The sequence below is a fragment of the Python bivittatus genome, unplaced genomic scaffold (genome assembly GCF_059951505.1).
Source record: "Python bivittatus isolate LINGU-HERP-01145 unplaced genomic scaffold, Pbiv_v1 ctg000160_np1212, whole genome shotgun sequence".
Taxonomy (NCBI): domain Eukaryota; kingdom Metazoa; phylum Chordata; class Lepidosauria; order Squamata; family Pythonidae; genus Python; species Python bivittatus.
In genome coordinates, this window is record NW_028277076.1 from 11,617,810 (window position 1) to 11,635,061 (window position 17,252).

Sequence of the window (17,252 nt, forward strand, 5' to 3'; positions counted from 1 at the left end):
TTATGCAGCACCAGAGCAAAGTCAGGGGACATCACCCAACAACACCCGGAAGCTGCCAGTAGATTTAATAAGCTTTACTGTAGCAACAGAAGCATCGCCCATTCACTCGGTCCACATGAGCGGACAGAACCCTCCTTGCGGCTGCCCAAGTGACAACGGGGCAGGGGGGAGCGCCCTTGGGAGCGCCCTCTGAGGTGATCGCTGACGGAATGGAATGGAAGACGGGACCCCAAACTTCTCTTCTCCCGGCTCTCCTTTTGCAGATCTAGCACGATTGATTACCAGATGAGGATTTGGGGCTAATAAGTACTAAGGGCCCGACGCAGAGGCAGCAACTCGCTAAGAGCAGCCCAGACCGTCCCGGGAGGCACAGAACAAACAGACCGGGGGAGGAGAGGGGAGGGGAAGAGCTCTGCTGGGGGATTTCGCAGGTGGGAGAGTTGCAGGTGGGGCGTCCTGGAGACAGAACCGGAGCGCAGGGCGTGAGCCTGCCCCAGGGCTGGTCTCCCCAGGGAAGCAGCCCCTCCGAGGCCCTCCCTGGTTCTCGCGGCCCCCCGAGCCCGGCCTCCCTCTGCGCCTCCCGCTGCTGGGAAGCCCCCGGCAGGAGGCGGGCGGGCAGCTTCGCGGGGCCGCGAGAACCAGGGAGGGCCTGGGTGGGCAGAGGCAGCTGCTCTCGGCGCCGGCCGAGGGCAAGGAGGGGAAAGCCGCTCCCCGGCCAGGCTTCAGGCAGCCAACGAGGCGCTCCCGGCCGGCTCTCTCTTCGGGGATGGCGGGCTGATCGAGAGGCCAGCCTGCCTCCACCCCGCGCGAGAAGTGGCACCTGCGGAAACGCCCCCGGCGTCCCACCCGAGCGCGGCTGGGGGGGGGGCCGAGGAGGGATGGTACCCCTGCGCGGCTGCCTCACGCGTGCGCGCCCTCCTCCAATCCCGGGGAACGGGCGGCGCTGCGCGCGTCTTACGCTCCCGCGCGTCGCCCAGCGCTGGTGCCCGCGCCGCGTCGCTCTGCCCTTCAGCAGCGGCCGAGAGGCGCCGCGGCCAGCCGGTCGTTCCTGGCGGAGCCGAGCTTTCTCGGTCGGAGACAGGTGCGGAGGCTGGCGCGCCTCCACGGCTCGGCCGCAGCTGGCGGGCGGCTTTTGCCGGCAGAGCCCGTGGCGGCGCAGTGGCGAGGGGGCAGCGGCTCCGGCCGGGGGCCGCCTGGCTCGCAGGCGCGTCGTGCTGGCCGCCTCCCTAGCTCTCCGCTCCCGGGTGCGCCCCCGGCTGGCGCCCTTGCGAGCGACGGTCCTCGCCTGAAAGAGACGGGAAGCTGCGCCGGCGAGTCCCGCTCCCATTCCAGGCGTCAAAGGTAAGAGGTGGGCAGGAGCACCCCCGGCCCGGCAGGAGGACCGCTGCCCGCCCTCCTTGCCGGCTCTCGCCCTCCGAGCGGAGGCTCTGCCTTCGCCGCCCGCATCCTGGCGCGGGCCTTCGGCGCTTCGGGCCGGGAAGGGGGCCGCCCGAGCGGGCTCTCCGGCGCTTCTGCCGCGAGGTCCGAAGCGGCTTCTGCTGCACGTGAGGCTCGGCGAAGGGGGACGCTCGGACCCCTCCCCCTTTCGCCGGAGGCGGCGGCGAGGGGTTGGCCGCGGGCGCTGCTGCTCTTGGCCGGGCGGGAGCTTTCGGTCAGCCGAAAATGCGGGGTTCATTGCCGCTGCCTGAAACTTCCCGGTCAAAAGTTGGGGGGGGAGATGGAGGCGGCGGCGGCCGGGCGCACCTGGAAGAGGGACCCCCTCAGAACAGGAGTTGCTGAGGGGCGGGCAGCCAGAGGGAGGGGGGATCCCCAGGCGGGCCCAGGTGCGGCAGAGCTGCTCTTGCGTTGCAACCGAGTGCACCAGCCGCAACCCGCGAGAGCCCGCGAGAGCCGCTTCCCGGGCGGCTCCTCGGGGCGGTGAAGCCAAGTGCCCAGCCCGGGCCTGGCCCGGCCGTTCACCGGACTGCAGGGGCAGGCGTTCTGCTGTGGGGAGGCGGTCCCCCGCGCCCAGACGCCGGAGGTGGCGGCCCCAGCGGGTGCAGAGAAGAGCAGTGGAGAAGATCAGGAGGCTGGAAGGAATCCTGGAGACTCTCCCTGTTGCGCTGCTCGCTATGCAGCTCCTGCTTTGGACGCCGCCTCTCTCGAGGAAGGGCGCTGCGAACCCCCCTTGGGTCTGAAAAGGTTCGCTTATCGGAATCCATCACGTGTTCCTGCGTGAGTTGGGCAGAGAGCAGGCCAGATCAGTGGCTCATGCTGAGTTGCAACAGCAAGACTCCTTGGAGGGTGGCTGGAACCGCTGTTTCTCTGCCCTGTGAGAAACTGAGCCACCCGCAGCCCAGACGGGACAGTGGCCTGTTGGGAGGAGCGGAAGTTCAGAGGGGGAAATCAGGATGAGGCTGCTTCATCCTCCCCTGTGGAGCTTTCAGCATTTGAACTTCAACTAATGCTCGAGGTGTCTAAAATCATGTGTGGGCAGACAAAGTGCTCCACTCCGCCCCCTAACTCCCAAACTCCTAAAGGGAGTTTGACCCCTACCTGGAGGGGGAATTGCTGTAAGGTTTCCTCGGGGCTGGAGCAGAGCCCGTGGCAAGGGAGCAGGAGAGGGGCATGTCGCCCCCTGCTGTGTGCTAGCCCCCCCAGGTGTCCAGTTGGCCTCTGTGTGACCCAGCAGGCTCTTCTGTGCTTGCCCACTGCTTCTAGGTCTGACTTTTCTTGGCCTCTCCAATGATGAGAAGCGAGGGCAGAAATTCAGGGCACCACTGTCGGTAAGCTATAACTGCAGAACCCAGAGCCCGTAAGAAGAGCAGCAGTAGCTCTCCAGTGTGCAAGGAGGTGAAGGAGGAGGCAAGCCCTGTTGTAGCTGAAAGGGCTCATGCCTTGCCCTTTTTCTCCCACCCTTGTGAGAGAATGGGCTTAGAGCCCCCCGCTTTGGGCAAGAGGGGTGCTTACACGTGAGCCTTCTGATGAGAACAGAAGAGTCTGCCTCGATAGATCTGCTCTGTGGAGACCGCCGGCTCCAGGAAAGGAGTGTAATTCCCCAAAGGGCATACGCTGGAAAGACCAACCAGGCAGTCTTTCAAGACAGAGCAGGAGTAATTTGCCAGAGCTAGTAGCCAAAGGCTTGTGTATGTCCATGTGTATGGGAAGGGATTGATTAAGCAACTTTTGGGGGGAGGGGGTGTCAGAAAATGTTTTGAAGCTGACCAGGCAAAGCAGAGAGCACAGCTCAGGGAAAGCATGAGCAGTACTTCTGCTTTGCTGGGGAGGGGGGAGAGTCTCACAGATTGATCATTTTAAGGGGTTGTGGTGTCACAGGTGTGAGAGCCCGAGATGAACTCATTCGATTTAGCATCTGGTTTTTGATGGCTGCCTACAAAACGTGTCCCGCGTTTGGTGCCTTGGTCTCCAGACAGTGCAAAGTGTGGGAAAGAGGAGAGCGGGCTGTGAGATTAGGTTTGTGGTTGCCATGCTTGTTACAGCTCTTCCTCTCTGTTCATCCTGGGAATTTCAAGCTTCCTGAGCAGTCCGCGGGTCCGTGTGTTTGTCAGGGGGCGTCCTGGCTTCTTCTTCTGCTTCTGTGGACTGCAACAAGCGAGGGTGGGGAGGGGGACGAGCAGGGAGGCCTTGCTGGCTGGACTGTCACAGCCCATGTAATTTGGGTGCCAGTCTCCACGAAGACATTCAACCCTACACTTTCTTAAACGAAGAAGCAAACCTAATGATACATCAGTGATAGCACAATAAAGAACTTGTACATATTGCAGCGATTAAAATAAACTAAACATAAGGGAAAACAGAAAAATGTATCTATATGATGCGAGCATAAAATCAATCCAGTCCTGAAACTCACGGAGACCATATAGAAGCCACTTTAAATCATAAAGCGTGTGATTTTACTCAGCAGGCTGGTTCACACAGAAAGCAAAGTCCTGAAAGAAGAAACCAAGGTTGAGGTAGCCAAGGTCACAAGCTGAATGAACTTGGCCTCTTGGTTGTTAGCATGCTTTTGAACCCTGGGCCTCACTGGCCACCCGCCCCTCTGGCTGCAGAAGCCGGTGGGCTCCTCTTCCGTTCCAGGCTGTCTCCTGGTGCAGAAGCACCTCTGGTTTTGAGAGCAACAGCAATGCTACTGATGCCATGACAAGTGCCAGCCCATCTGTGGCAAAATAGTGTGGTCAGTCCTTGTCACCGTGATGGGGGCAGACACGGAGCATTCATATGCAGTGTTTCCACCATTTCATTTGAGCAAAACAAGTTAAATTTCAGGCTAAAATGCAAATTGCAGCAATTACTGAATTTATGCCCTGACTTTCTGTTTAGTCCAACTTCCAAGTTGGCTAACAACAATAAAAAGCATAAAACATAACAAAATTAAAACAAGGCACATCAATTCCCAAATTAAAATCCTCATTAAAATAATTAGCACTTAAAAGCTTGGTGAAAGAGGGGTATGTTACCATCTTCCTAAATCCTGGGAGGTTGGGGGCCAAACATCCCTCCTTAGAAGATAGATTTCCTAAGTGAGTGTGTGTGTGTGTTGGGAGGGAGGTTAGCAGCAGCAGCAGAAGGCCCTTTCCCACATGTTTCTGGCTGAGGGAGCATCTTCTGAGGGTCCTCTCCTGCTGGTTGGAGTAGCTCTTAGTGGGAGAGGCAGTCCCACAGAGACTCGTGTCCTAGCCTAATGCTGGTTAGTATTGGCCACAGCCATAACATTCTTAGTGCAGAACCTTTGTTTGGAGGGCTCATCTTGGCGCCGAGATTTCTGTTTCACCATTAGCCCAAAGGAAAGGAGGAGACAAGCCATGTTCCCAGCAACAGCTGTGGAAAATTTGGTCTCTGATAATTTGGTTTTGGTCCCCCCCACAAATTCTTCCTTGTAGGATAGAATACACTATTGTGTGTTCCTGTCAAATGCAAAGGTGATGCATTTCAAAACTAAAATATTGACAAGCTTGTTTCAATCAAAATCTTTTTCTAGTAAAATTTTGAGTTTGTTTGAGTGTAACAAAGGGATTCCAGTCCCTTTATTCTGTAGTCCATTTTTGTTATTGGAACATATTTCAATTATTTATATTTCAGTAACGGAAAGGGCTTTAATTAAACATCCTTTGTGTTTGGGGGGAATAAAGCAACCGTATTTAATATAGTCCAAATATCACATTCAAACAACATTTAAATATTGCTTTGGGTTTCAAATTGAAATATTTTCTGAGTATTGTCTTTTCCTTTTTAGTTGGCTTCTTTTTCTGAGTGGTACAGGCTAAATCAGATCCCAGGTGGGAGAGGAAAATGAAAAACTGATGAAGTCGTTCCCTTTATTTATCTGGCTCTGTTTGTATCATTTACAAGCCCACCTGTCTACTCAGTTTGAGCACTCAGGGGGGCTAACAGTCAATTAAATGTGAAATGAGAAAAACCAAAATGCACCATCAGAAAATGCAGAATCGTATTACCAGTTCAAAATCTGGTGAAAGCAAGGTGCCTTGTGTTGGGAGCCCGGAGGGAGCCCGTTCTTGAAGTGCCCTGGAGATGCTGGGTTTGGCGGAGGCTCCTGAAAACGGATTCCAGCAACCAACGGCCCTTTGCTTTTCCGGATGTCGTATCTTAGGTCTCATTGCTGCTTTGCTGCTAAGGGAGCAAATTCGATACAGTTACTCAGCTAACTTGCAAATAACCCTGCTTCAGCACTGCTTTATGCGGATTATGCTGTAATAGTATCTCAAGTCTATTGGCTCTTAGAAGAGTGTTCTATTTTTTTTTCCTATTTATTTTTTAGCCAACTGTTTTTATTCTTTCCAAACGGATGGTGAGATAAGATGCAATTGCTCAGGCGCAGATCCTGCTGGGCGCCATAGTGGACAGAAGCCCGGATTTATCACACCGGAGTATTCATATGCTGTTGCCTCAGGAGTGTGGCCCTGGCCACAGGCGGAGTGTCTTTCAAGGCCTTTTCCACTCTCCCCCAGCCTTGCAGTTGAGTTGAGGACCCACAGTGCAGGTGGGCAGACCTCCAAAAGGGCTACATCACTACCTTTGCCCACTCAGGTTTTGGGAAAACACACCAGGCCCAGATACTGCCTTTGTCTCATTCACTATGGATTGATATTGTGTGTGATCATGTCAGCCTCAACTCTTAACCGTACAGATAAACCTTCTTCAGTATCATCTGTCCCCAAACTGGCCTTTCAGGTCTCCCAATGGTGCACCCATTGCTGTTGTAATTGAGACCATCTGCCTTGCTACCAATTGTCCTCTTCTCTTTCCTTCCACATTTCCCAGTATTATGGACTTCTCAGGAGAGCCAAGTCTTTGCTTTTTTTTTTTTTTGTACCTTCAAGTCAGTGTTGATTCCTGGCAACTGCCTGGACAAGTCCCTGCAGTTTTCTTGGTAAAGGTTTTTCAGAAGTGGTTTGCCATTGCCTCCTTCCTAGGGCTGAGAGAGAGTGACTGGCCCAGGGTCACCCAGCTGGCTTTGTGCCTAAGATGGGACGGTTTCTACCCCAGTGCCTTAATCACTACACCAAACTGTCTCTTTCTACTGGGTCTTTGCATATTGGGTCCAAAATATAATAATTTGAGTCTGGTAATTTGTGCCTCGAGTAAGCTCTCTGGACTGATTTGTTCTATGATCCATTCATTTGTTATCTTGGCTATCCATGATATTCTCAGGAATTTTCTCTAGTACCAAAGTTCAAAAGCATCAGTATTCTGTCTTGCTTCTTCAAAGTCCAACTTTGACTTCCATAGAGTAGAAAACCATTTCTTGCACAGTTCTGATCTTTGTAGGTATAGGCACATTTTTTTATTTCTTATTTCTTTTATACTTACTGTGTTATATTTTCTATTATGTTTGGTTTTATTGTACAATGCACTGAGTCAGTTTGGAGTTGGGCGGTACCTAAATTGAATAAATTAAAAAAATTAAAATCTGAAAATCTTTTCCAATGATATCCTACCAAGTCCTTGTCTGTGGTATACTGTATTTCTTGATTGCTGGTTCCTTTGCTGTTGGTGTTGGTATGTACACTGACCTCCTCAGCCATTGGCCACTGTGTTGTTCTCCAGATTTACTGGCATAGTTTGGTTAAAACCTTTACTGATTCTTCTGTTGCTCACCATGTTGTTGTACATATTCCATCAATTCCTGTAGCCTTCTAACTTTGTAGTGACCAGAGTGTTGATCTAACTTCATCTTCTAGTACTAGAGGTTCTTGTAAATAGGGACTATTTTCTGAGGTATCTTGGATGTTGACATCTCTACTGTACAGAATTTCAGCATTCTTTGAATCAGTTACCATCTGTTGATTGGCATCTTTTAGCATACCATTTTGAGGCTGGAGCCTCCTTCTGAGTTTGGAAAGCTTGGAAAACTATCCTTGTTTGTATGTGTCTGTATCTGTGTTGGATGTCTTCTGATATCGTTCTAATGTTGCTTCTTGAGTCTTCTAACACTGTCTCAAATGCTCTGTTAAGGTTCCACCCTTAACAACTTTTTGATTTCATTCCACAGTTCCTCTGGTTTCTTATCAGTGAGGTTCAGGGCTCCAAAGTGATTCCTCACATGCTTCTTGATAAGTGTGTATTTGCTCAAGATCAAATTGTAGACACTGGTTAGCTTGACTTGGAACTTGCACACAGGCGGTTTGTGATCTGGTCCACAGTCAGCCCCTGGGCATGTCTTTGCTAATATAACTCAGATGGCACACGAAACCTGTATAAGGTCACTTTGTCTGCCTTCCAGACACCCCTGATAAGGAAGAAAGAACAATGCAGACCCACCCTACAGTTCTGGGGGACTTCAGTCTGCCTTCTCTAGGAATGGGGTCTGAGATGGCTCAGGAGTTCATGGCCACCATGATGGCCATGGTCCTATCCCAGGTCATCCAGAACCCAAAATGGGATGGTGGTCTCGCTCCAGATCTGGTGTTCCTGTTGCAGCAGTGGCTATGTGATCTGAAATTGGAGGGGGGGGTGTCTTGGTGTCTTCCTTGTCATGGTCAGATCATGCCCTAATCTCCATGGGATTCTCTAATGCCACTATCCACTGCACAGAGGCTGGACCCATTTGATCGGTCCACCCGTGGTGACTGATGGACCCGGATGGGTTTCAAAGGGAGTTGGGGGTTGTTCCTGCTGGCCTGCTGCATAGTCCATCCAAAGCCTTGGTCACTGCTTGGATTAAGAGGGCAGTTGAGGCTTTTGGTCAGATTGCACCCATGTGACCTCTCCCCTCTCATGGTTCCTGTCACTCCCCATGGTTTATGGAGGAGTTGAGGGAGATGAAATGAGAGAAGAGACATCTAGAGCATTGCTGGTGCTCAGCTGAGGATGAGCTCAACCGAACACAGGTTAGAGCCCCTATTAAGGCAAAGAGTGGCAAAGCGACAGTACTTCTCTGTCCTTATTGCATTCGCAGATTGCTGCCCTGCAGCCCTGTGACATGAGCTCTCTTGGGTAAAGGAGGCCTGGGGAACATTTTGCAGGGATGTATGGAGGAATTTGCTCTGCATCTGTCGGACAAAATCGCTCAGATTCACTTGCAGTTGGATACCAGCCTTGTTGCATGTCCAGAGGAGATGCCTGGGGTGGAGTCTTGCCCAGTTATCTGGGAACAGTTTGAATCTGTTAAATGTGATGATGTGACAAGGTCCTTAGGACTGTGAGCTTAGCCACCTGCTCTTTAGATCCATGCCTCTCTTGGCTTGGGAAAGTGGCCCAGGTGGTGTCACGTGACTGGGTCCTAGCGTGGTGAATTCTTTGAGTGAGGGGGTTGGTCCTTTACCTCCTAAGGAGGCCTGGTTCATCCCATCCTCAAGAAGCGATTGCTGGACCCCACTCTACTGGACAATTTTCATCCAGTATCTAACCTCCCCTTTCTGGGGAAGGTGGTTGAGAAGGCAGTTGCACAACAGCTTCAGAGGACCTTGGAGGAAGCGGATTATCTGGATCCTTTTCAGTCAGGATTCAGTCAGGATTCAGACCCGTATATGGGATGAAAATGGCATTGGTCGCACTTTTGAATGATCTCTGTTGTGGGCAGGATGGGGGTTGTGCATCCATCCTTGCCCTACCTGATCTCTTGGTGGCTTTCAGTACTATCGTGGAAAGACTATGGTAGCCTTTTGAATTGACTCAGAGGATTGGGGGTGGTAGCCATGGTAGCCTTTTGGATTGACTCACAGCGGCACTGTGTTGTGCTGGTTTGCCTCCACTCCAGTCGGTGGTGATTGGGGAGGAGAGGTCTCTTGGCCCCTACTATGTGGGGTGCCACAGAGTTCGGTGCTCTCCCCTCTCCTATTTAACATCTACATGAGACCGCTGGGTGAGCTTATCCATTGCCACGGGGTGGGGTATCATCAATATGCTGATGATGCTCAACTATACATCTCTGCCCCGGCGAATTAAGTGCTGCCATGAATGTCTTATCCCAGTGCCTGGAGGCCGTGGGGGTCTGGATGGGGGACAACAGGCTTCAGCTGAACCTTGGAAAGACTGAGTACGTCTGGGTCTTGGAGCCTTCTGGTTCAGGGACTTCTGAACCCATCTTCGGTGCTGGATGGGGTAGCACTGCCCCAGACTGACCCAGTGCGCAATCTGGGGGTCCTAGACTCATGACTCCTGCTTGAAGAGCAGTTGGCAGTCATGACTAGAAGGGTTTTTACATAGCTTCGGGTTATGCATCAGCTGCACCAGTTCCTAGGTCAGGAAGGTCTACTCAGTCACTCATGCCCTAGTCAACTCCAGATTGGAGTACTGTAATGCGTTCTACATGGGGCTGCCCTTGAAGAATATCCGGAAGCTTCAGCTGGTTCAGAATGCAGTGGTATGTTCCCAGAACAGCACATATTACACCTCTGCTCTGTGAGCTGCACTGGCTGCCAGTCTGCTTCTGGGTCCAATTCAAGGTGCTGGTTTTAACCTTTAAAGCCCTTCATGGCCTGGGGCCGGGTTATCTGAGGGACCGCCTCTCCCCGATTACATCAGCTCATCCCGCTAGATCTGGCAGAGAAGGCATGTTGCAGGTACCATTGGCCAGGAGCCTACGCTTGGTGGGTCCCAGGAGGTGGGCCTTCTCTGCTGTGGCGCCTGCCCGAGGAAAATTCTTCTCCCCGAAGTCAGGTTAGGTCCATCCCTGCTATCATTCCAGAAGTCCCTGAAGACCTGGTTATATCACAGGGAACCGGAGATGTTCTTAGATGGCTCCATTGTGGTTGATCTTGTACTCATTCTGTGTGGTTTGTATATTTTAATTTTTTATAGTGTTTTTTTTCCATTTTTAATAATGACTTTTATATTTTATAATGATTGTTTTTATATATTTTATTGATTGTTGTACGCCACCCACAAGAGTCACTTCTTGTGAGATGGGCAACTATATAAATTTGATTAAATAAATATGAGCTCTTCTACCTCCTTGTACCAGTAATATGGTTAATTTGATTTCTGTGTGCGCCATCTGGAGATGTCCACGTACATCGGCTTCTTACTGTCTCCTTCATTACACACTCTCTGACTAAAGAGTTTACTCTTCTTATCTGCTGGAAGCTTCAAGACCTCTCCCCTTAAGAAGGGTTTATTTAGATTTGACAGTTGCTCCTGACTAACAGGAGGCCCTATGCGACCGGTTTTGTCTTTGACACTTATTGGACTTTGGGAGCTTCTGTAGGTCCAAACCCTGCTCCAGGAGTTGACAGCCAGGAGAAGATAAAAACTTAATGCACTGTAGAGTCTCTGAGTGCCTGTGAGTTCAAATCCTGGGAAAGGGGTTTGAACATATGTACCTATGCCTGAGGAGTCTCAATAAAGACAAAACTGGTTGCATAGTGCCTCCTAGTGGTTGATAGCATTTATAACATATAGGCTTTGTTTTGGCTTTTATTTTTTTATTAAATGCTTACACTGCCTGGCTCCTGTTGCCTCTGGGTGGTTCACAAATAAAAACACAGAGAACAATAAAACATACAGTAATAAAAACAAGGGACAAAAGATGGTGAAAACCAGGAAACAACAAGAAGCAAAGCCACACTACCCAGAAGAGCCAGGTCTTCAGGCCCCTTCGAAACACCGGCATGGTGGGCAGTCCAGATCAAGTGGGGAATCTCATTCCAGAGGGCACGCACTGCAGGAGAGAAGGCATGCTTCTGGGGTCTCAATAGATGGCATTGCATAATTGAAGGAACCCGGAGTGCACCAACCTTGCCAGTTTGGATCAGCTGGGCAGATACTGTGGAGACGAGTGGTCCCTGAAGTAGCCAGGCCCTATGCCACAAATGGCCTCACAGTTAATGACTGGCATCTTGAATTGCACCTGGAAGGAAACTGGCAACCAGTGCAGTTCACAGAGCAGAGATGTGACTTGGGCATCCTGAGGCATGCCCATCACTGCCTCCACACTGCGTTCTGGACCAGTTGAAGCTTCTAGGTGGTCTTCCAAGGGTAGTTCCATGTAGAGTGCATTGCAGTAGTTAAGTCACAGTGTGGCCAGGGAAGACTTTTGGAAAACTCTGTTAACAATGGATTCACATTCCGGTGAGGCTGGTGAACTGATGCCTTGCACTCACGGGAGACATTGCAGCCAAAAGGCAGCTGGATGTGGATCCAGACTGTTGATAATTCTCTCTGGATAAAAGAGAGATCTTGAGATTACCTTCATACATTCTGGACAGCTGGGGTTTTTTTCTGAGTTGGCAGCAGAAACCGATATTTTTGCAGTCGCTTGTGATCAGCTGGGAGTCATGGTTTTCATCATGCTCTGAACTGTTAATGTAGCTTTTTAAGGACTTAAAGTTCATCTAAACCTCATCTTTTTAATCACCTTGGAGATTAATTTTTTTCTTACTGCTTCTTTAAGATTAAAAAACCTTCAGAACCACAAGTTAAATATTTGTTGGGTGAGTGTCTCTTCAGTCCGTTTAAAAAGAAAGAAAATTATGTGTTTCCAGCTTTGTAAGGTCTTTATTTTTTGCAATATATAACAAAAGGGGAGGGGGGACTATAGTGTTGTTCTTTGGAACGTTTTTGAATGCTAAAGATTTGGATGAAATTGATTTACTTTGTAGTTAATTAAAAAGATCGTGTGGGGAAAAAAATCATGTTTATATTTCGTCCTGATAACAAAGCTTTGAATTTTAATCACTAGAGAGCACCAGATAGCTACCTTAAAGGAAACATTTTATAAAATGGCTCAAGAAATGCTTGGACTATTTAACCCTATATGGGAACCAAAAGTTGCTATTGAAGAGAACCAAGTTCCTTGGAAGATAACTGAAATGGATTTTAAGGTGGACTTAAAAATTATAACATGTAAGAAAGAGATGGAAATATTGCATTTACAAATGGAATTGGATAATCATTTGAAAATTTGAAAAAGTTCACAAATAATGTACCAAAAGAAGCGTGTGGATTACCCATTTAAATTGGAATATAAGAGATTTATATTGAGTGGCCACATTGAAATTACATATGGACTTTGATAAAGGTGATAAGGATTTTGAGAGAAGAGACATGGATAATAGAAGAAAGCAGATGTTAGAATTTTATCTATGGGATTCAAGGATTGATGGGAGGAAGAAGAAAAAAATACAAAACTGGTTTATTTGATTATGGTTAAGTAATGGGTTGTTATTTTTGGTGATGTTTAATGGTTACTTTGACTGGATAACTCTTTTCTGGAAATGTCCAATTGGGAGTAATGGATTAGTTTGTAATATCTACAGTACTGTGCAAAAATTTTAGGTAGGTGTAACCTAGTAGGTTTTATACTTGGCCATTAAAGTATTGGTATTGGTATTGGTAAAAATGCTGTAAAGTAAGAATGCTTTCAAAAATATATATTGTAATTGTAATTGTTTATGTTTATTAATTTACAAAATGCAAAGTGAGTGAACAGAAAAATCTAGATCAAATCAATATTTGGTGTGACTACCTTTTGGCTTCAAAACAGCATCAATTCTTACACTTGCACACTCTGTACACTTGCACAAAGTCAGGGATCTTGTAGGATTAGAGTCAGGTGTATGATTAACCAATTATACCAAGCAGGTGCTAATGATCATCAATTTCATATATAGGTTAAACACATTCATTAACTGAAACAGCTGTGTAGGAGACTTAAAACTGGATGAGGAACAGCCAAACTCTGGTACTAGGGTGAGGTTGTGGAAGACAGTTTCATGTCACAGGTCATACACCATGGCAAGACTGAGCACAGCAACAAGACACAAGGTACTGATACTGCATCAGCAAGGTCTCTCCCCGGCAAAAATTTCAAAGCAGACTGCAGTTTCAAGATGTGCTGTTCAAGCTCTTTTGAAGAAGCACAAAGAAATGGGCAATGCTGAGGACTGTAGATGCAGTGGTTGGCCAAGGAAACAATGCAGCAGATGGAAGACACATCATGCTTACTTCCCTTTGACATCGGAAGATGTCCAGCAGTGCCATCAGCACAGAATTGGTGGAAGCCAGTGGGACCCAGGTACACCCATATGCTGTCCAGAGAAGTCTGGCCAGAAGCAGTCTTTATGGAAGAATTGCGGCCAAAAAGCCATACCTCCAATGTGGAAACAAGGCTAAGCGACTCAACTATGCACAAAAACATAGGAACTGGGGTGCAGAAAAATGGCAGCAGGTGCTCTGGATTGATGAGTCCAAATTTGAAATATTTGGCTGTAGCAGGAGGCAGTTTGTTTGCCGAAGGGCTGGAGAATGGTACAATAATGAATGTCTGCAGGCAACGGTGAAGCATGGTGGAGGTTCCTTGCAAATTTGGGGCTGTATTTCTGCAAATGGAGTTGGAGTTTTGATCAAGATCAATGGGGTCCTCAATGCTGAGAAATACAGGTAGATACTTATCTATCATGCCATACCATCAGGGAGGCATGTGATTGGCCCCAAATTTATTCTGCAGCGGGACAACGACCCCAAACATACAGCCAGTGTCATTAAGAACTATCTTCAGCGTAAAGAAGAACAAGGAGTCCTGGAAGTGATGGTTTGGCCCCCACAGAGCCCTGATCTCAACATCATCGAGTCTGCCTGGGATTACATGAAGAGACAGAAGGATTTGAGGCAGCCTACATCCACAGGAGATCTGTGGTTAGTTCTCCAAGATGTTTGGAAGAACCTACCTGCCGAGTTCCTTCAAAAACTCTGTGCAAGTGTACCTAGAAGAATTGATGCTGTTTTGAAGGCAAAGGGTGGTCACACCAAATATTGATTTGATTTGGGTTTTTCTTCTGTGTGCTCACTTTGCATTTTGTAAATTGATAAACATAAACAATTACAATATATATTTTTGAAAGCATTCTTTACAGCCTTTTTTCACACCTGCTTAAAACTTTTGCACAGTAATGTATGTTAGTATTTTTGGTATACAAATAAGAGATTAGTATTTCTGATAAAGTTTAACAAACAGTTTTAAAAAAAAATTCTGTAATGTTTAATTGCTAATTGGGATTAATAATGGGTTGCTATCTCTGCTGTTGATTAATGGTTAATTTTTAAATCTTTTTGTAATGTTTAATTATCAACTGGGATGAGATTTTGATTATTAAGAGGGATTGGGGGATTATATTTAAATGGAAAGGGGGACTAAATGCTTATGTTGTTAGTTATGTCTATCAATCTTTACACCTTTTGTTGATTAATAAGGAAAGCTGACGATTTAGAGAGGGTCTGTAGAAAATGGGGTGAAGTATGGAGTGAAGATCTAGGGGTTGTCCTAGACTCACAACTTCTGCTTGAGGAGCAGGTGGCAGTCATGGCCAGGAGGGCCTTTGCCCACCTTCATGTGGTGCACCAGTTATGCGAAAGAATGTTGCCTGGTGGGGCCCATGAGGAGAGCCTTCTCTGCTGTTGCCCCTGCCCTTTGGAATATTCTGCCCCCAGAGGTGCAGTGGGCCCCTACCCTCCTGGCTTTCTGGAAAGGATTAAAGACCTGGCTCTGCCAGCTTGTATGGGGTAACAAGAGCTCTAATTGTTCCTGGGGGTGGTTTGTGCCCCGATGACGCTCCCTGAGCTATTCACCAATTTCCATCATTCTTGGAATTTATTTGTTGTTAATATTGTTTTTATTTTGTATTTTAGGGTTTGTTTGTATTGTTTGTATTTTGTATTTCTGTAAACAGCCCAGAGTCGCTTTTTAACGAGATGGGCGGTGACAAATTTGATATATAAATAAAGATGTATTTGGTAGTATTTTAAGAGACAGTAATAAGTTAATGTTGTATATACTTGCTGGGGATGAAGGGGGAAGTTTCTTTTTATTTTTATGGGCAGGTTCTTTCCTCTGCACTTATATTTTTTTAATGTAATTTTGTATTAGGTTTTTATATTTTATCTGTTCTATATAATCTTTAATAAAATTATTGGAAAAAAAAGGAAAACTGTTAACAATGAAGAGATCATAGGATGGGTGAAATTGAAAAATCATTCTCCTGCTTCATTTCAGTTTCCTGTGTCCTACGGTCCAATTGTGTTTTGTTTTGTTTTTTTATTTATTTATATAAGAGATTTATATGGCTGCCCATCTTATATACAGTAACCCTGGGCAGCTCACAGCCTAAAAATAAAACATAAACATACTACAACAAAACTGCACCTCACAGTGCCCCCAAAACAGCAATCCCCCATGCAGCTACTGGGCCTCCGCCTCACTGTAACCCAACACTTAGATGAAGTTTTCTTCCTTAATAGGTCCAACTTTGGCCTTCCAGTCTCCAGCCACAAGTGGTATATCTTGCTTTCACGGTCTGTTGATTTCAGATTGAATTTGATCATAAAACTCATCAACCTCCTCCTGTTCTGCATCACTGATTGGAACACAAACTTGGATAATTGTCCTATTAAAGGGCTATCCACGAAGTCTAATTGCTATTATTTGGTCAATGATTGCACTATAGCCCAGTACTGTTCTTCCTAACTATGAAATCAGTGCTGTTCCTTTTTTGTGTGTCTCATGTCCTGAGTAACAAACGATGTGATCTTCTGACCAAAAGTGCCCGATCCCAGTCCATCTCAATTCACTGATGCCTACGATCCTAGAATGATGCCCTTTCCCTGGATGGGTGCTACTTAGCAAAAGAACATGACAGGACAGAACCAAGAGCGTAATTACATCTCTTTACGTCTATATTTCTGGCTTTTCTGGAAGTTCTTTTTCAGGATAGTATTTTCTTAACCTTTACATTTAGCTTGGAGATTAACACCAAAATTGGAGAAGGCTGGGCACCTGAAATTAAGACAAGAAGCAACACATTTATTTTTCACCTCTGGATTTTGTTGCCCAGTTTTAGCAACAGTTGTAGTAGTAGCTTATTCAGCCATTAATGCAACATACACACCCTTTTTTTTCCTGGCTCTCTGGGATGCCAAATTCAATAGATAATTTTATGTTAAATTTAGAGGTGATGGACCCTCTGTCCCCCTGTCCGTCAGTCAGTGGAGAGGGTGCCCCAGTTTGATCTGTGGGTTTGGAGCGAGGGAAACAGTTGTGCTGGAGGGAATCAAGTTGTCCCAAGGAACACATTCATTTTGTTTGCAGCCTTACATTCTGCTGCACTGATCACCCTCTTGCCATAGTCCCATGAATTTCCCAGCCTATAAATGACACAGTATAAAAGGCTGTATAGTGAATACATTGATATTGGACGGCTGTGCATAGACACCCTGAAACCCATTAGAAAAGTTAGGATGCTCCTACTCAATAGAGTAAAACCCTTTTACTCATTTTTGTAAGCAATTTGGTGCTGCTGCCCAATATTTTCAGAGAAAGCGCCAACATTTCTTGGTTTAACCCAGATGAGTAGAGCTTCCTCGAACTGTAGGCAGTCTGTCTTTCGATATTTGGTGTGAAAGACAAGCATAACTGCAGTGATCTGGGGACCTCTCTGTCCAAATGGTCATCAAAGACTAGACTGCAGGTTTTCCACTGCCATTAAAAGCTGCTCAATTAGCTTAAAAATGGGAAAAGTCTCACCCACCCCACTCTACCTCACCCCACCCTGAAGGGGATCATCTGCTCATGGCAAAAACCAGTGACGGATGAGCAGAAAGCAGGACTCCTGCTCTGCCTTGTGGGAAGGGAGATTGCACCCTTGGTGGCCTTTTCCCACCAAAGTGTTGGAGCAGAATTAATGGGAGGCAGATAAAACCACATTTTCTGTCCTGGAAACCAAGTTGTTGGAAAAGGAAAAAGGAGCCCGTGTGGCCTTTCAGATCCTCCCAGCAACTCTTCTTAAGACAGATCATGGGAG

General features: G+C 47.4%; 1 protein-coding gene across 1 annotated transcript in view; it reads left to right on the plus strand.

The window, feature by feature from the left end:
- Window positions 1-953: 953 nt before the first annotated feature.
- FAM163B (family with sequence similarity 163 member B) overlaps window positions 954-17,252 on the plus strand; it is a 51,194-nt gene continuing 34,895 nt past the window's right edge. Inside the window, exon 1 of the mRNA XM_088147259.1 lies at window positions 954-1,341. The gene's annotated coding sequence lies outside the window, so the exon portion shown is untranslated. The remainder of the gene's footprint in view (window positions 1,342-17,252) is intronic.